Raw genomic sequence first — 20,877 nt, 5'->3', positions numbered from 1 at the left:
GTTTTGTAGTTGTTGTTTTTTTTTTTTTTTTTTTTTTTTTCTTGATCTCCACTCATGAATTATTGTAACATTGTTTGGGCTGCAACCTTCAACATATCTAGGAACATATTTGAGCAAACTACTGTTAATCTAGAAGAGATTTTCAAGAGCAATTTCTCCTTCTGGCACACTGGAAATATTCAATAATACTCTTTCATAAGCTCATTAATTTCCATTACTGTCTGTTTATGCATAACTACGTCAACAATAAACAAGATCTCCCTGACGCTTTTCAGTGTCTTTCCCTTTTCATTTGACTTTCATTTTATCATCACACCAACTAGGCATGATCACGATTTTCATTTACCCTTTTGCCAGACATCTTCCCCTCTGCTCAATATTACATTTAGAGGCCCTAAACTTTGGAATGACTTGCATATATCTTTGAGATCAATATTGACATCAATACCCTATTACACAACTACTGAAACTGAAGTTAATCTTGTCCTAAAATTTCATATTTTAGATTAGATCAAAGCTCAATTTTGCATTTAGTTGCATTTAGTGTGTTTTGTCTATATTTTATTTTATTTATTTCCTCTTGTACTGTACAACCAGAAATTTTCATTTGATAGGATTTTCTGAAGGGAGTGGCATCTTGTACAAGCCTCCTTGACTTTAGTTTAGTTAGTTTAGTTTATTCATTTTTTCCTTTCGGACACATTACAGTTTACATCAATCACATCACATCATTTGCAACATTGACATCCGAAAGAAGGGCTGACGGGTAGAAGCCGAAGCTTATTCGAGACCCGTCCCCATCGACCCATTACTATAACGCATCAATCATATACATTATTTAGAATAGTCATTAATTTTTATCGTTATCCATCCCATACTATCAATCCTTTAATCCCTCCCTGCACTGTTTTTAAATTGTGCTTAGTAATATAAATAAGGGTTCCTCTCACGATAACCCCAAGCTCTGTAGCAGCCAGCTAACGATGGTGACTACATGAATACTGAACGTGAATAGTCTACATCCATTTCACAAAAGAAACAAAAACAAACAATTGGAAAGTCGAAAAAAACTGTTTACAACAGCTTTTGCAGGTCCACTATGTTTTTCTGCGCAGACCATCCGCATAGCTTACAAATTACATGATAGAGAGGAAAAAATGCTTTTAAAGGGTGATTATGGGGGAGTGGAATTATTATCAAATTGCCCCCCCTCCCCCTTTATTTTAAATTACAGTAAGGGCGGCACGGTGATCGAGTGGTTAGCACGTCCGCCTCCCAGTGCTGAGGACTCAGGTTCGAGTCCAGGCTCCGGCATTCCTGGGTGGAGTTTGCATGTTATTCCCGTGCTTGCGTGGGTCTTCTCTGGGTACTCCAGTCTCCTCCCACATTCCAAAGACATGCATGGCAGGTTAATTAGGTATACCCTAGGTGTTCTTGTGAGTGTGGATGGTTGTTCGTCTCTGTGTGCCCTACAATTGGCTGGCAATCAGTCCATGGTGTACCCCGCCTACTGCCCAAAGCCAGCTGAAATAGGCTCCAGCACCCCCCACGACCCTTGTGAGGAATAAGCGGTCAAGAAAATGGATGGATGGATAAATTACAGTAGGCTCACAAACTAGTTCTTCCACCTCCTTAAAAGCAAAGCCAGGGCTTTCTTTTGCCATAATGACAACTGCACATTAATATGAGCAAATTTGCACCGGTGTGCTGCGTTCTTCCATGCTCCAAGAAAAAAACAAGGGCAGTGTGAAATAAAACATTTTATGAAAGATTTAGTTGAATGGGCTTCACACCAGTGTTAATTTTGTATTTTTCATTTTAGTTAGTTCTTATTTTGTTTTGACTTGGGGGCCTATTCACTAAAGGTTTGCTTCGCCTTTGCACGGCGCTAACCGTTAAAAAATGAGAAATCCGGTAGCGCCTAATTCACTAAACACACGAAGATGGGGAAATCCGTCATTAAGTGCTCTGCCAACCAGATTGTGCCACGGTGTTATTTGCACGTATGTAAATGAGGTAATTTGCATACATTTGACGCAAAATATGCCCACCCCAATGCAAATGAGACTCATTGATATGCAGCGTCTAATTCACTAACGCCAGCGCAAATAGCCACACCACGTTTGCGTGACGCAAATAACGTTTTTGGAAAGCATGTATTAACCTGCCGCAACCTCGATCCTGGGATCATGACAGCAGTGCATGGCACGGTGCACCGTCGCTCTCTGGCTGTTCACGCAGAGAGGAGTGAGAGAGAGGGAGAGAGGGAAGGGGACATTCTTCAATGCTGGTTTCGGACACAACGTAACCCGGGCTAATCAGCAATTGCGGGGAGGCATTTTACGATCATTTTTATCTGCCAGATGCATACTGTACGTCCACGCCAACCTCTGAAAATACATTTTGAAAAAACGATCGCACCAACAATTTCTACTTTATGAATGAATGACGTTGTCGTCCTCTCTGCTCTGTACAGCTTAATGGCGCTAAAAACACTTTCTCTCGGTCCAATTTCGCTTTCTGATCATGTCATCTTTCTCGCAAATGTTACTATAACAACCATGTTGTTGGCGCAAATCCATTGCCATGTGTGGTAAATTAGGTGCAAATTTGCTCCAAGCTGTCAGTTTTGTGGGCGTGTTTGCGCCGGTATATGATTAGAGCAATATCCTTAGTGAATAGGTGGGTAACTGGGCGCAGACTGCGGGTGCATTTGTGGTGCAATATTTCGTGCTATTACCGGACGCAGCGCATTCTTAGTGAATATACCCCTTTGTTTTTATTTTTTATTTTTTTTATTTAATAATAAAGCAAAACTACAGTTCCCAAATGTACAAAATTAATGGACACAGATGGAAATGGATGACATTTTTATAAATGTTTTATAAATGTAAAAGGTCGTTCCAGTTAGTTTTCGTTTCTTTTGAAACACTCTTATTTTTATATTTTTTTTGTTAATGGTAATGTTTCGGTCAGTTATTTTTCTACCTTCAAGGTACTAATCCCTTACTTATTAAAAGTATTGATCAAGTCACACAATGATTAATGGTATGCAGTGGTATGCCTTACAAGTTATACATTGTGGAGTTTGACTCATATCAGTGAACGTCCCCAAAGTCAAAACTCACAGTTCTACTGTCGTGAGCTGATTTCTGCAACCATTGTTATCTTCATGACCAAAAACTACCCAGACCAACAATAGCCTTGGGTACTTACACATCATCAAAGTGCATAAAAAAAGAAAACTTACACTTGAAATGTCATTATCAGAACTTATTAATGTGAGTACTGAGCATCAAAAGCTAATCGCTAATTAAATGCTGAATATACTCAACTACAGCAGAAGCAGTCAGAGATAAGTGCAAATGTGAATAGAATTTTCTGGGGTCCTGAATCCAGCTGAGCATGGAGTGAACCAGCCGATTTGTTTTTTGTGTGTCACACAGTGTGTAGTAAATTTACCTTTCACAGGAGACTGTCGAATGACAGTCCACAACTTAACAGGTAAACCCACAGAGTGACTAAAATGTGTTGATTTCACCCTTCAAAGTTTGAATATACAGTAGTCCAATTGCTACCACAAATAGCGAGTGCAAGAGGAAATTAATGTAAATTATATAATGACATACTGATGAATTAAATATACCCCACAATTAATTAACATACGGAAAAACATTGCACAGTGTGTATTGTATACACACATATTGGACACAAAATGTATGTATATATATATATATATATATATATATATATATATATATATATATATATATATATATTATTAGGGGTGGGACGATACTGGTAAAACTTATTTATTTTTAACTCTAAACACAAAGAACCATATGATAGAAAGAAAAATGCATTTATGTCCTAAGGTGCATCCAGTATCTCAGGAATTCCCAAACAAACTTATTACTTCTGCATCTGAAAATGGCTTCTTGTGATTGCCCAAGATCCACAGGCAATCTAAGAGTGGAGATCCGCACTCCAGTCTTAGGGTCGTATTTTTCGTTCCCAGTGCAAAGTATAGTCTTACTGCGGGTGGTTTTCTTTATTTTGGTATTTCCGTAGATGGGTGCAGCTAGAAAGGGGCATTTGTGCCATGTTGCGCTATTATGGGATAGAATGCAGATGTCTCCCGGCCAATCGGAGTGGCATCCCTCATTTGCATTCAAATTTAGGCAGTCCGGAGCTGCTTGACATTTGAAAGTACATTGACCCGCTGGGCTCCGACAGATGAGATTGGCGCTAGCATAGTGCGTTTACAGGCAAATTGCAAGATTAACAAACCCCCCTCCCTTACATGCACGTGACATGGGCAATTGAAGACTCCTCCATAAAATATTCTTAGAATGATAATAACAATACATTGAATGAACTGATTTCATCAATGACTCAGAGGGATTATCCCACGTTTGTTGTCCCATTTATGAAAGAAATACGATGACATCCTACGATGTGTCTGCCTGCGCCTCCATCAAATACACCCAAATCGCGTTACCCCACCTGCGCTGCACAATGGATCTCCTTTTAGGTAGTCTAGAATTTACTCAACGTTTTCCTGTGGCCCGAGAGAGGCATAGACGTAGACTTGCCGCGGCATGCTGCCTGTCTATACGCCAAGCAGTCTACTTTCTGTTACCAGATGTGCCAGGTGTGCGCCAGTGCGGCAGCTGTGTCCGCCGGAACGCCCATAAAGGTGCAAGACGGCCCCAGAAAGGGCAGACAAGTGTTCCGCTGCTACAAAATAGAGATTAAACTGTTTTTACGCTGACCGCTAGGGTTGCCAACTTTCTCATCCCGAAATAAGGGACAGGTGAACGGCACGGTGCCATGGTGGTGTGAGCATGATGTGTGAAATCAGTGTATATTCTAATTAGATTCGAAATGCACAAAGTTTGTACATTCCCTTTAATCCTTACTGCAGGTCATCTTTATGTAACCTCATACAAAAGCTCAAAGAAATCACAATTTGCCTCTTTACCTAAAAAAAAAAAACAGGTGCAAAAAAAAAAAAAAAATACAAAAGAGGAGCATGACTCACCAAATTTACTTTTTCCATGGAGACTTTTCTTTCTTTTCTTTCTTACAGGTTTATCCATTCTCTCTTCCTAAATGACCGGACAGCACTACACATTATATATATAGGTATACTTCAGCAAATGTCAAAAAGTGATTTATGACCCCAATAAAACAATGATTTATTGCACCCCCCAATAAAACTTTATTGCCCCCCCCCAATAAAACCATTCATATCCTAGCCCTTTGAAGTAAGCCCCGCCCCCTTCCGCTTTCTTAGCCAATCAGAAGCCGTTATTTTGAATTAAGCCCCTACCCACTTGCCACCTTCTCAACCAATCAGAGGCCGGAAGCCAGCTCCTGTCAAAAATGATTGATGACATTCCACCCACCCCTCCCTCCCACCCTCTTCGTCTTAACCAATCAGAGATCGGAAACCACCCCCCTCATCGTCTTAACCAATCAGAGATCCGAAGCCAGCTCCTGTCAAAAATGATTGATGATATTCTGTTTCCCACAACATCAAACACGTTATCCGGTCCCCCCACCCTTCAACAAACACCCCCACCCGATTGTCTACGTACTTCCTCTGAACCCCCCAAACAGTAGCTTTGTTGTTTTCCGGTCCCCCCACCTTCATCAAGCAAATGATTCCGGTCACCCCCCACCGATTCTCTACGTACTTCCTTTGAACCCCCAAACAGTAGCTTTGTTGTCCAGCTGATAATATTATTTCGACATCCTCGTGTTAATAAATTATTTTTCATCTTACAGGAAGGATCCTACCACCAGCTTTTGAAGTAGCAATGGGGGGAGCGCCCCCCTGTAATTCGAATTACTGATAAAGCTACCTACTTTGAAGTAGAACGGGTCCCAACCGTAGGAACCCCCGACCCCCCTTATCATCATGTTGGGCGGCAGGAAGCCCCCACCACCGCCCCCCTCTATCGGGTATGTGCGTGCGTGAATGTAAATTAGTACGAGGCTCACTTATTCGAGTTAAAGTGAATATTAAAAAAATGTTATCCATTTGTTTTATGTTTTTTAAATAAATAAAAGAGACTTACCGATGTTTCGGAATACGAGGGTTTTTTTCTTTTTTAAAAAATAAAATAAAAAAAAATAAAGTTTCTGTTTCTACCAATTTCTAACCGATGGAGAGGGGGGAAATATAGACGAAAAAATAGATTATTCGTGCGTAAAGGGCGGTTATTTAACCCATTTCAGAACCGCGTCCTTCTTTTTCCTCAGACTAAAAACTTGTGTGTTTGTAAAAAAAAAAAGTCAAAGAAGGCCGGCTAGGGAGGTGTGACTCCCTCACGCCGTGGTAAACGGCGTCATCTAATGGGCAAAGGATGTTACAGCGTATGATTAAGAGAGGGAGCATTAAAGTTAGTCTACAAAAGTAAATTAGGGTATTAAAATGTTGATAATGAATGTAAAACCTAAAAATTTGATTCAAAGGTATTCAATTTGTAAATTATACAATTTGGATGACGGAACAATGTATGGCATTAGAGTAGCCTTTAAATATTAAGTAGGGTTAATTTTAAATTTTTGGCGACAGCAGATCGAAACTAGCATCATACTAAACCCCCCTGCAGCCATCTTTTTTTTAATGTTACTGAACACTATCCCTATATTAAACCAAACTTAACTCATTTTACGTTTTGGTTACAAATTGATACGTTTTATTTTTATATGGTATCTATTATAAGACGATGGATGCTAGAATTTGTACATTTTATATATACGTGATGTTTATAGGTATGCTTAGACGTGTATGTTTTTATTATTTTATGTTTATGATGTGTATAAGAGTACGCTGTTTTGGGAGGGATGGGAAAATTTGTTTACCTTTTTTTGTGTGTTTAAAAAAGATAATAATTGTACTAGTTTTTTTTTTTTAAAAATACTGATTTCGGGAGAGAATATGTAATCACAAACTCAGGCAGTTCCTGCCTGTGGACATTATTGGTCAGACGTCTGCTTCTTTTTAAAACTAAGAGAATTGAAAGCATGAAACTATGAGTTTCTTGATACGTTATTAGATTTATACTCTACTTAACCCTTAATCTTTAATCTTAAAGCCGATCTTTGCAACAATTTAACCAAAATCATCTTCTTATTAGGCCGTCAGGTCACACACGTTTTCGTTCAGTTTCGCTCCACTACCAGGGGTACTAAATAATCTTTACTTCATAAAATAGATTTATTAGTAGTAAGTAAGAATCCGTGGAGTTCAGCCTCTGAAAACCTGCCAATTTTGTGTTTTCGGTGGTGAAACCCCGGCACTATTTTGCGATGAGGCGCAGTGATCTCTCGTATGGGCGTAGTGCCATTAGGTCGGTAGCGGTGTGATTTAGGTCACATGAGCCAATCAGGTAGCTGCTGCTTTCTCCTCACCATAGCAACCGCATATCAAAAATGGCGACCATAACGTCGGAGAGCGAAAGGAGAAAAAAAGTTAGAAAGAAAGTGATGAAAAAACTTCGTTCCCGTTCAGGTTTGCCCATCGCTTCAGCTGGCCCCGTTATTCCAGCCATCTGCATCATTTGTAAAAATAAATTTCAAAGTAGACTCGTCTGGGATTGGAAGGCACACGGAAGAGGGATCATCTCGCCAAAGCAGAAACATTGTCAGCAGGTATGTGCTACACACACGCGTGCCCATATCTGTTATTAATGTGACTGATATTTTGTATAGGGCTGAAAATAATTAGTTGCTAGGTTAAGTTTTAAGGCTATAGTTTATTAAAAAAGGCGAGCTGCTGAATGATTTATCGAGTGATTCCAACAGTTGTTACCAAACTCGAGTTACCTGTGCCCATCAGAGTCATAATATAGTCACAGCTACACAATCCCTTTTCCCCAAACTCTCTTTCATCAACCTCAACAAACACTTTACTTTACTTAAATCTGTGATGTGCATATACTGTAAAGAGGTGATGTGACAATAACACTTATAATGTAATTGTTTTTTGTCTAAAGGCGGGTTGGTTGCTGCAGGCCGCTGAGATGAAGAAAGACTGTTCCATTCTTCTGCATATTCAAGACAAAAGACTGTGTCACAATGGAGGTACAGTTTTGTTTCAGAGATTACACAAGGGTCTTAAAGTCAACAGCAACAGAAACAGCAACCAGGGACGATCAAATGTGAGTTGTTACATTGCACTATTTCATTGTCACTTTGCTAAAATTACACATTTCAAAAGTAAAGCATTGGTCAGCAATGTCACTTGTATTCTGTTTACATTTCGAGACAGCATTAATTAGAAAGCATGACTCTGCACATATTAAGTGAGTGTGTGTGTGTGTTTTAGACAACCCAATGCTGAGAGCTACAATTTCTTTTTGTGAACAAGTAATCCGTCAAAGGATTATAGTTGACAAAGATGTGATGAGAATGGACAAGTTAAGGGGTTTGTGAACAGTGTTAAGAAACACGGGGATCTTAATGCTTCAGACTACAGGTAACATATAAATCTTCATATTGAAACACATTATCTGAAATCTATGGGGAGAGATTTGTCTAAAATCTCACTGTTTCAGAGAAAAATAGTTTGCTGACAAGCTCAATTTAAGTTAAAAATAAATAAATAAATAAAATCGATTCTCTAAAAATGAAAACCGGTTGGTTGTTAATTATTACATGCAAATGTGTTTTTTTGTCTTCTGTATTTATAATTGTTCTTTGACCAAGAAAGTATATAGGCCTATAGGTATATTTGTATTTCTTTCCAAATATACGATTATTCACTAGAATTTTGAGTAGGATATCCAAATACCAAAATATTCGATAGCTGCAGCACTAATAATACAAATTTTGAGTTGGGGCATGCCCACACGAGTTATTTTACCACACACCCATGTCAAAACTAGCTTACTGCACACACACTGCACCCCAACTTCAAATTTTTGCTAACGTAATAATAATAATAATAATAATAATAATAATAATAATAATAATATATTATAAATTTTGTTGGATCCAAAAGCAACTTACATAATTATAGTTTCATATGATTGTAATTGGCTTATTTTCAAATGTTTAAATATTTCCTTGATTTGAACAAAATATAATTGTTTAGAATAATCTTGATTTCAATTATTACCAAAATAATTGTGATGAGTATTTTTTTCCACAATAGAGCAGCCCTAGTGTGATGTGAATATGTGCATCTTGTGCTCAACTTTCCCTTTAATTTTCTATTTCAGGCAGGATATACTGAAACGAAGATTGAGGTGTGATTTCCCCCAGCTGGTTTTTCACACCCCTTTCCAGCAACAACTCTGAAATGGTTTTTGTAGAGACATTATCAACAACTGACAAACTTTTAGACAGGGTATCTCACTCATCAGATACATCAACTACTGAGTCTACTGATGTAAGCCAAGTTTTTGCTGTTGTTTAAGTTTATAAGGTTTGTATATACGAATGCGCTGTGTGGAAACGGGTTTTAACATCTATCGTTTTTGTAATATTTAATAAACTAATAAATATACTGTTTTTTTTGTTTTTCTTAAACTGATTTATGAAAAGGACTTGTAATCGCAAACTCTTTTTTTAAAAGCAGTAACTGAATTAGGAGGTGGAGGGGCAATGTATTATGGGGATCATACTTTTTGAAATCTTTAAACTGTCGATTGTAAGAGTCTTCTATCTTGATGTTAGCCTTTTTATCTGAATATGTATGAATGAAATATCTTCTAATTATCAGCTCGGATTCTTTCAATGGATAGCCCTGTAACCCTTAGGTTAGTAGTTTTTTTAGAAAGTATCTGGGTATGAAATATGTTATGTTAGGAATATGGCGCGTACGTGAAGAAGGTACGTCTGGCTATGTATTTTATGTTTTTGAGTTGTTGTATATAAGATTGCGTTGTACATAAGAATTTTACCCCCTCTTACGTTTTTGATGTGTTATAAAACTAATAAATGTACTGATTTTTTTTTTTTTTTTTTTAAAAAGGATTAGGCTTAGAGAAGGTGTTTGTGGCACTCTCATGAGCAGAGTGCGCGAGTTGTTTTACCCCCCTCTGCAGATGCGTACACGTATAAAATGCTATTTTTCTGTTTCTAGTTTTGTTACCGCTAGTGCTATAATTTGTGTCTATACGATTTTATCGGATGTCTCTATGTATTTTTGTTGTAGTTTAAGTTTATGAGGTTTGTATATACGAAAGCGCTGCGCGGAAATGGGTTTTATCCTCTTATCGTTTTTGTAATATTTAAAAAAACTAATAAATATACTGTTTGTTTTTTTTGTTTTACTTAAACTGATTTATGAAAAGGACTTGTAATCGTAAACTTTTTTTTTTTTTTTTCTAAAGCAGTAACTGATTTAGGAGGTGGACGGGGGAGGCTGGTACATGTGTGAAATGCGTGTGTAGGGTGTCAGTGTTTACTCAGAGGGGGCAGTAAAACAGTCTTTGAAAGCGATTGTCATACGATGCTTCGATCTGAAGTAGTCGCGTATAAATAATTTTATACATTCTTTTTAAAAAGAGAGAAATGTAGGTACGAATGTTCGAGCCTGTTAAAATGCAGCAAACTTTATACTTGATTTAGAAATTATTCTCTAATTTACTAGGGCATTGTATTGTGGGGGTCATACTTTTTGAAATCTCTAAGCTGGTGTTTGTAAGAGTCTTCTATCTTGATGTTAACCTTTTTATTTGATGATGTATGAATGAAATATCTTCTAATTATTACCATGGCTTCTATCAATGGATACCCTTGTAAGGCTTAGGATTGTAGTTTTTTAGAAAGTATTCGGGTATGAAATATGTTATGTTCGGGACATGGTGCGTACGCGAAGAAGGTTGATGTAGTTTTATTTTTGTTTTGTTTACGATTTACTTTTTTTTTAGGGGGATGTAGGCATCGTTTTAAGGTGCCAGGTGTATTTTGTGTAAATAATATATGGATACTTACTTTTTATTTTTGTTACCGATAGTGCTTTGTTTCGTGAAACCCTTTTGTTTTGTTTTGTTTCTTGTTTTTTTTAACTTACCCTTCGATGATAAATAAAACGTCTTTAGACTTATCGCTAGCGAAGATGTAGCACGTTTAGCATTCTAAATAGTTTTATCGCTGCACGACGTATTCGAACTAAGAGATCCCAAGTCTTTGTGAGTTTTTTTTTCTTTTAAATACCTATTGTTAAATTAGCCTATAAGATATTATTGAATATGATAGGCTGTAAGATTAGCTATACTAAATCACCCCTGGGTTTAAAACACAAAACTATGAGATTTAATCAGAGCGTAACAATCTACCGCGACGATCTTTTTTAATCTTAAAACCGCTCTTTGCAGCAATTTACCTAAATATATAGTGAACAAACGTGTATCTTGTATGACTAAGAGACATTTAACTTTTGATTGAACGATTTATTTTTTTCCTTACAAATCGCGCTTACTTTCCGATGATACGCGTAGGTAAACAATTTTTTACAAGCATGATTGTGAAATAACAGCTACTAAATTACTTAATTTGAATGAATAATATTTAAGACGTCTACCCATCTAACGCTTTAAAAACAGCGACATATTTCAGATAAAAATATTATTCGTACTATATTGTTTTTTTTTACAATAGTTTCCGAGTTCTCACAATAGATGTTCGATGATACTATTTTATGTTTTTCTTACCGGTATGATTAACTTGTATTACATTTATGACTTTTCTCTATTATCTTTGCATCGTTTTAAGGCGGCCGGTGTATTTTGTACAAATAATATATGGATACTTATTGATTTTTGATCAATTTTTACTCGTATATTTACCTACTTGTGCTTTTAGGCGTATGTTAGTTAGTTAGTTAGTTAGTTACATGTATATGAGTGCGTATTCTAACTTTCCCATTCACTTCTTGGTTCCATTCCATCACCCCTGTGAGACCGGACTCTTCTACTTAATATCACTAAAGTCTGTTCAAAAATCATTGGACACCCTGTCAGAGCCTTATCTTCCTTTTGTGACCGAATCCTGCTCGATCCGTTTCACTCACTTCATCGAATGTTTGAGTGGCTTCCCATCATCTCGGCAGGCTGAGACGCCCCACTCTGACGAACACAGCGGCGGAGAAGGAGGAGGACTACATTTGTCCCCAGATCACTAAAATCTCTTGAACAGTGACCCCCCTCCCGGGCCAAATTGCGACAGACTGACTGACTGACACGTAGCACTTTAGTGTGAAGCACGGAGCACTTTCTTTTGTTTGTTTTTTTTATTGTTATTTATTATTTTTCGTATTTGTTTTTTTTAAATGTTTATTGATTTCATGTTTTGTTTTTTTAACTTCCCCTCGAGGACAAATAAAAGCGTTTTTGAATTGAATATTTAATTACTTGTGGTATTTTATTCATTTTTAAGTTATTTTTTGGTCTTAAAAAGAGAAACTAAAGTCTTTATCACTAGAAGTTTAATAGTTTTTTTAATTCCTATCCACGCATCCCTCGCCACTTCCTTGCTCCACCGGCGGTCTAAAACTCGATAAGAAAACAAACGACAAACATGATTTTAATCCATACAGATATATTTTTTATTTAGTTACACGGGACGTTAACAAAAAGACATGATATACATTGAAAAGCACCTCAAATAAAACATAGGGACGCACCTTGCTTTCAATAACAGTTTGGAAGTTTTTCATTTCATTTTTAGATTCAAAGACTCGTCGTTGTAATAATATTTAGCACAGTCAATAAACAATGTCATGACGGTCACCAAATGTCCCGCTTTAATATTATGGTTATACCAATTATTCAATACATATTCCATCGTGTTAGTCATGTTTACACGGTTCTTCAACAGTTTTGTTCTCAATGGATGTATGTAAAATGTGAAATTTCTCTACAATTATGCAAGCTTTCAAAAAAGATTCCCCCATCTCACACGTACCAATCAGCGATCAGATCTAGTTGTTCATGGCTCAGTCCTCCGTCCCAACAGTTATCGAGAACGATCTTAATTCTGTCTAACACCATACGCTCATGAACGTAGTCGTGTAGCACAAATTCTACGATGCGTTGGACTTCCTCGGTAGTCGTCTCACGATGGGTTATGGTTAAGATACGGTGAATCGTCGACAGAAAACGTCCGTTACACAGTAGTTTCATGATACCTTCAAAATTCCGAGCAAGATAATACGGTTCCCGATCATAAAATAAGCAGGGATGTCTTAATTGACTCGGTAATTTTAATTCACATCCGGAGCAATTCTCTCTGCTATATTTATGGATAGCGCTCATCAACATATAGCTAACAGTCTGCTTAATACAATTATATCTTGCATTTATTACCCACACGTCCGGTGCATAGTTCCAAACCAATTCACCCTCCCTCTCCTTAGGCCCGGCAGAAGCCGTCGGTAGACTGGTTAGCGAGTCGTCGTCGTCCACGGAGGTCTCAAGAGAGGAAACGTTACTTTCCGTACCGTCCTCAGTCGGGCGATCATCGGGTTGAGGAGACCCGGGCGGAGGGTTATTCTCCTCTTCCTCAGCGATAGGGTCTATCATCTGTAAATATAAACGTGGGTAACCCTCCTTTTTTTTTTTAATTATTATTGATGTTATTAGGCTACATTGATTCGTCAAAAGTAGTTTACCGAGATGGATGCCGTAGACGATGTCGAGGATAAGTTGCAAGCGGTCATGGGGCTGGAACTCCGGTAGGGTCCGTCGATAAAGGTTACGTTTGCCTCATCCTCTTCGACGTCCGAACGCTCAGGACTAGATGCTGTAAGATTTGGCGGCTCGCTGAAAATCTGCATACTTCTGGAGAGTCGTGGGGATGTCCAGATCGTTCTAACTCGATCCCCCGGAGGTGGTAGCACTAGTGAATCTCCTCAAAGATTATCAAACGTTCGCGATGTTAGGGGGTTTTTTTCCCGAAGGGGGAGCGGTCTTTATTAGCACGAGACCCCCCACACGGGCGTGGTTTTTACCAAAAAAAAAAGGTTGGTGGCGCTAAAACAACAGATTTTTAAAAAATGAAAGTCAGAGAGTCTCCTTGATTCCTTCGCACATTAAAATCAATATGCGACTAATATAAAAACATTTACCGTAAAATAAAACATCTTTGAATAAGTCCCCCCTGTTTTAATCCGGGATAAAACATTTAACGATAATATTCGTCAGTAAAGACACAAGGGGTATAAGCCGACGTTTAAAGCGTGTAAAGACGTCGCTAAAGAGTAAACTCTCGGAATAACTTTAAATTATAAAACGTTAGCCTCACGAATAATTAGTCAATACGGGAATCGAGTAGTTAAATATTAATTACAAATTTTAACGGTATACGTACGCATTCAATAAAAATACAAGCGGGCGATTAATACTCGGCAAAGTTACGCCTAGAATTTTTAAAATAAAAATGTGTAAACACGTTTTGTTTTACTTTGTTTTGGAGGGACCGAGTATTTTGAAACATTTCATAGTAAAGCGTAAGGAGAACTAAAAAGTTTCATAAAGGTAATAATTTGACTTTATAAAAAACAAACAAAAAAAAACAGTACCTAACTAACTCAATTCGAGTTTATTTTATACAGCGCATTCAAACAGTCTAAGCCATCGTAAACTAAAAGTAGGTAAATATACGAATAAAAACGGATCTGAAATAAATAAGAAGTAGATGTGTACATAAGTATCCATATATTATTAACATAAAATACATCATACAGTTTAAATGATACCAAGTAAACCAGATAACTTAAAAATGAATAAAATACTACAAGTAATTAAATATTCAATTCAAAAACGCTTTTATTTGTCCTCGAGGGGAAGTTAAAAAAACAAAACATGAAATCAATAAACATTTAAAAAAAACAAATACGAAAAATAATAAATAACAATAAAAAAAACAAACAAAAGAAAGTGCTCCGTGCTTCACACTAAAGTGCTACGTGTCAGTCAGTCAGTCTGTCGCAATTTGGCCCGGGAGGGGGGTCACTGTTCAAGAGATTTTAGTGATCTGGGGACAAATGTAGTCCTCCTCCTTCTCCGCCGCTGTGTTCGTCAGAGTGGGGCGTCTCAGCCTGCCGAGATGATGGGAAGCCACTCAAACATTCGATGAAGTGAGTGAAACGGATCGAGCAGGATTCGGTCACAAAAGGAAGATAAGGCTCTGACAGGGTGTCCAATGATTTTTGAACAGACTTTAGTGATATTAAGTAGAAGAGTCCGGTCTCACAGGGGTGATGGAATGGAACCAAGAAGTGAATGGGAAAGTTAGAATACGCACTCATATACATGTAACTAACTAACTAACTAACTAACATACGCCTAAAAGCACAAGTAGGTAAATATACGAGTAAAAATTGATCAAAAATCAATAAGTATCCATATATTATTTGTACAAAATACACCGGCCGCCTTAAAACGATGCAAAGATAATAGAGAAAAGTCATAAATGTAATACAAGTTAATCATACCGGTAAGAAAAACATAAAATAGTATCATCGAACATCTATTGTGAGAACTCGGAAACTATTGTAAAAAAAAACAATATAGTACGAATAATATTTTTATCTGAAATATGTCGCTGTTTTTAAAGCGTTAGATGGGTAGACGTCTTAAATATTATTCATTCAAATTAAGTAATTTAGTAGCTGTTATTTCACAATCATGCTTGTAAAAAATTGTTTACCTACGCGTATCATCGGAAAGTAAGCGCGATTTGTAAGGAAAAAAATAAATCGTTCAATCAAAAGTTAAATGTCTCTTAGTCATACAAGATACACGTTTGTTCACTATATATTTAGGTAAATTGCTGCAAAGAGCGGTTTTAAGATTAAAAAAGATCGTCGCGGTAGATTGTTACGCTCTGATTAAATCTCATAGTTTTGTGTTTTAAACCCAGGGGTGATTTAGTATAGCTAATCTTACAGCCTATCATATTCAATAATATCTTATAGGCTAATTTAACAATAGGTATTTAAAAGAAAAAAAAACTCACAAAGACTTGGGATCTCTTAGTTCGAATACGTCGTGCAGCGATAAAACTATTTAGAATGCTAAACGTGCTACATCTTCGCTAGCGATAAGTCTAAAGACGTTTTATTTATCATCGAAGGGTAAGTTAAAAAAAACAAGAAACAAAACAAAACAAAAGGGTTTCACGAAACAAAGCACTATCGGTAACAAAAATAAAAAGTAAGTATCCATATATTATTTACACAAAATACACCTGGCACCTTAAAACGATGCCTACATCCCCCTAAAAAAAAAGTAAATCGTAAACAAAACAAAAATAAAACTACATCAACCTTCTTCGCGTACGCACCATGTCCCGAACATAACATATTTCATACCCGAATACTTTCTAAAAAACTACAATCCTAAGCCTTACAAGGGTATCCATTGATAGAAGCCATGGTAATAATTAGAAGATATTTCATTCATACATCATCAAATAAAAAGGTTAACATCAAGATAGAAGACTCTTACAAACACCAGCTTAGAGATTTCAAAAAGTATGACCCCCACAATACAATGCCCTAGTAAATTAGAGAATAATTTCTAAATCAAGTATAAAGTTTGCTGCATTTTAACAGGCTCGAACATTCGTACCTACATTTCTCTCTTTTTAAAAAGAATGTATAAAATTATTTATACGCGACTACTTCAGATCGAAGCATCGTATGACAATCGCTTTCAAAGACTGTTTTACTGCCCCCTCTGAGTAAACACTGACACCCTACACACGCATTTCACACATGTACCAGCCTCCCCCGTCCACCTCCTAAATCAGTTACTGCTTTAGAAAAAAAAAAAAAAAAGTTTACGATTACAAGTCCTTTTCATAAATCAGTTTAAGTAAAACAAAAAAAACAAACAGTATATTTATTAGTTTTTTTAAATATTACAAAAACGATAAGAGGATAAAACCCATTTCCGCGCAGCGCTTTCGTATATACAAACCTCATAAACTTAAACTACAACAAAAATACATAGAGACATCCGATAAAATCGTATAGACACAAATTATAGCACTAGCGGTAACAAAACTAGAAACAGAAAAATAGCATTTTATACGTGTACGCATCTGCAGAGGGGGGTAAAACAACTCGCGCACTCTGCTCATGAGAGTGCCACAAACACCTTCTCTAAGCCTAATCCTTTTTAAAAAAAAAAAAAAAAAAATCAGTACATTTATTAGTTTTATAACACATCAAAAACGTAAGAGGGGGTAAAATTCTTATGTACAACGCAATCTTATATACAACAACTCAAAAACATAAAATACATAGCCAGACGTACCTTCTTCACGTACGCGCCATATTCCTAACATAACATATTTCATACCCAGATACTTTCTAAAAAAACTACTAACCTAAGGGTTACAGGGCTATCCATTGAAAGAATCCGAGCTGATAATTAGAAGATATTTCATTCATACATATTCAGATAAAAAGGCTAACATCAAGATAGAAGACTCTTACAATCGACAGTTTAAAGATTTCAAAAAGTATGATCCCCATAATACATTGCCCCTCCACCTCCTAATTCAGTTACTGCTTTTAAAAAAAGAGTTTGCGATTACAAGTCCTTTTCATAAATCAGTTTAAGAAAAACAAAAAAAACAGTATATTTATTAGTTTATTAAATATTACAAAAACGATAGATGTTAAAACCCGTTTCCACACAGCGCATTCGTATATACAAACCTTATAAACTTAAACAACAGCAAAAACTTGGCTTACATCAGTAGACTCAGTAGTTGATGTATCTGATGAGTGAGATACCCTGTCTAAAAGTTTGTCAGTTGTTGATAATGTCTCTACAAAAACCATTTCAGAGTTGTTGTTGGAAAGGGGTGTGAAAAACCAGCTGGGGGAAATCACACCTCAATCTTCGTTTCAGTATATCCTGCCTGAAATAGAAAATTAAAGGGAAAGTTGAGCACAAGATGCACATATTCACATCACACTAGGGCTGCTCTATTGTGGAAAAAAATACTCATCACAATTATTTTGGTAATAATTGAAATCAAGATTATTCTAAACAATTATATTTTGTTCAAATCAAGGAAATATTTAAACATTTGAAAATAAGCCAATTACAATCATATGAAACTATAATTATGTAAGTTGCTTTTGGATCCAACAAAATTTATAATATATTATTATTATTATTATTATTATTATTATTATTATTACGTTAGCAAAAATTTGAAGTTGGGGTGCAGTGTGTGTGCAGTAAGCTAGTTTTGACATGGGTGTGTGGTAAAATAACTCGTGTGGGCATGCCCCAACTCAAAATTTGTATTATTAGTGCTGCAGCTATCGAATATTTTGGTATTTGGATATCCTACTCAAAATTCTAGTGAATAATCGTATATTTGGAAAGAAATACAAATATACCTATAGGCCTATATACTTTCTTGGTCAAAGAACAATTATAAATACAGAAGACAAAAAAAACACATTTGCATGTAATAATTAACAACCAACCGGTTTTCATTTTTAGAGAATCGATTTTATTTATTTATTTATTTTTAACTTAAATTGAGCTTGTCAGCAAACTATTTTTCTCTGAAACAGTGAGATTTTAGACAAATCTCTCCCCATAGATTTCAGATAATGTGTTTCAATATGAAGATTTATATGTTACCTGTAGTCTGAAGCATTAAGATCCCCGTGTTTCTTAACACTGTTCACAAACCCCTTAACTTGTCCATTCTCATCACATCTTTGTCAACTATAATCCTTTGACGGATTACTTGTTCACAAAAAGAAATTGTAGCTCTCAGCATTGGGTTGTCTAAAACACACACACACACTCACTTAATATGTGCAGAGTCATGCTTTCTAATTAATGCTGTCTCGAAATGTAAACAGAATACAAGTGACATTGCTGACCAATGCTTTACTTTTGAAATGTGTAATTTTAGCAAAGTGACAATGAAATAGTGCAATGTAACAACTCACATTTGTTCGTCCCTGGTTGCTGTTTCTGTTGCTGTTGACTTTAAGACCCTTGTGTAATCTCTGAAACAAAACTGTACCTCCATTGTGACACAGTCTTTTGTCTTGAATATGCAGAAGAATGGAACAGTCTTTCTTCATCTCAGCGGCCTGCAGCAACCAACCCGCCTTTAGACAAAAAACAATTACATTATAAGTGTTATTGTCACATCACCTCTTTACAGTATATGCACATCACAGATTTAAGTAAAGTAAAGTGTTTGTTGAGGTTGATGAAAGAGAGTTTGGGGAAAAGGGATTGTGTAGCTGTGACTATATTATGACTCTGATGGGCACAGGTAACTCGAGTTTGGTAACAACTGTTGGAATCACTCGATAAATCATTCAGCAGCTCGCCTTTTTTAATAAACTATAGCCTTAAAACTTAACCTAGCAACTAATTATTTTCAGCCCTATACAAAATATCAGTCACATTAATAACAGATATGGGCACGCGTGTGTGTAGCACATACCTGCTGACAATGTTTCTGCTTTGGCGAGATGATCCCTCTTCCGTGTGCCTTCCAATCCCAGACGAGTCTACTTTGAAATTTATTTTTACAAATGATGCAGATGGCTGGAATAACGGGGCCAGCTGAAGCGATGGGCAAACCTGAACGGGAACGAAGTTTTTTCATCACTTTCTTTCTAACTTTTTTTCTCCTTTCGCTCTCCGACGTTATGGTCGCCATTTTTGATATGCGGTTGCTATGGTGAGGAGAAAGCAGCAGCTACCTGATTGGCTCATGTGACCTAAATCACACCGCTACCGACCTAATGGCACTACGCCCATACGAGAGATCACTGCGCCTCATCGCAAAATAGTGCCGGGGTTTCACCACCGAAAACACAAAATTGGCAGGTTTTCAGAGGCTGAACTCCACGGATTCTTACTTACTACTAATAAATCTATTTTATGAAGTAAAGATTATTTAGTACCCCTGGTAGTGGAGCGAAACTGAACGAAAACGTGTGTGACCTGACGGCCTAATAAGAAGATGATTTTGGTTAAATTGTTGCAAAGATCGGCTTTAAGATTAAAGATTAAGGGTTAAGTAGAGTATAAATCTAATAACGTATCAAGAAACTCATAGTTTCATGCTTTCAATTCTCTTAGTTTTAAAAAGAAGCAGACGTCTGACCAATAATGTCCACAGGCAGGAACTGCCTGAGTTTGTGATTACATATTCTCTCCCGAAATCAGTATTTTTAAAAAAAAAAAACTAGTACAATTATTATCTTTTTTAAACACACAAAAAAAGGTAAACAAATTTTCCCATCCCTCCCAAAACAGCGTACTCTTATACACATCATAAACATAAAATAATAAAAACATACACGTCTAAGCATACCTATAAACATCACGTATATATAAAATGTACAAATTCTAGCATCCATCGTCTTATAATAGATACCATATAAAAATAAAACGTATCAATTTGTAACCAAAACGTAAAATGAGTTAAGTTTGGTTTAATATAGGGATAGTGTTCAGTAACATTAAAAAAAAGATGGCTGCAGGGGGGTTTAGTATGATGCTAGTTTCGATCTGCTGTCGCCAAAAATTTAAAATTAACCCTACTTAATATTTAAAGGCTACTCTAATGCCATACATTGTTCCGTCATCCAAATTGTATAATTTACAAATTGAATACCTTTGAATCAAATTTTTAGGTTTTACATTCATTATCAACATTTTAATACCCTAATTTACTTTTGTAGACTAACTTTAATGCTCCCTCTCTTAATCATACGCTGTAACATCCTTTGCCCATTAGATGACGCCGTTTACCACGGCGTGAGGGAGTCACACCTCCCTAGCCGGCCTTCTTTGACTTTTTTTTTTTACAAACACACAAGTTTTTAGTCTGAGGAAAAAGAAGGAC

General features: G+C 36.5%; 1 protein-coding gene and 2 long non-coding RNA genes across 7 annotated transcripts in view; 1 reads left to right on the top strand and 2 right to left on the bottom strand.

Moving 5' to 3' along the window:
• dcc (DCC netrin 1 receptor) overlaps positions 1 to 20,877 on the bottom strand; it is a 466,971-nt gene that overhangs the window by 176,524 nt on the left and 269,570 nt on the right. The window lies entirely within an intron of this gene.
• LOC144002676 (uncharacterized) lies at positions 7,442 to 10,369 on the top strand. The gene is made up of 3 exons (XR_013278788.1): positions 7,442 to 7,665; positions 8,010 to 8,174; positions 9,237 to 10,369. It is a non-coding gene; the product is annotated as an uncharacterized LOC144002676 (long non-coding RNA).
• On the bottom strand, positions 16,766 to 19,688 carry LOC144002675 (uncharacterized). Of its 2 annotated transcripts, XR_013278786.1 has the most exons (4): positions 19,465 to 19,688; positions 18,956 to 19,120; positions 18,639 to 18,788; positions 16,766 to 17,898 (listed from the first exon to the last, which is right to left on the bottom strand). It is a non-coding gene; the product is annotated as an uncharacterized LOC144002675 (long non-coding RNA). The 2 variants fall into 2 exon arrangements; XR_013278787.1 differs by lacking the exon at positions 18,639 to 18,788.

Source organism: Festucalex cinctus, chromosome 15, assembly GCF_051991245.1.
Source record: "Festucalex cinctus isolate MCC-2025b chromosome 15, RoL_Fcin_1.0, whole genome shotgun sequence".
Taxonomy (NCBI): domain Eukaryota; kingdom Metazoa; phylum Chordata; class Actinopteri; order Syngnathiformes; family Syngnathidae; genus Festucalex; species Festucalex cinctus.
This window is presented reverse-complemented; position numbering and strand designations above follow the sequence as displayed.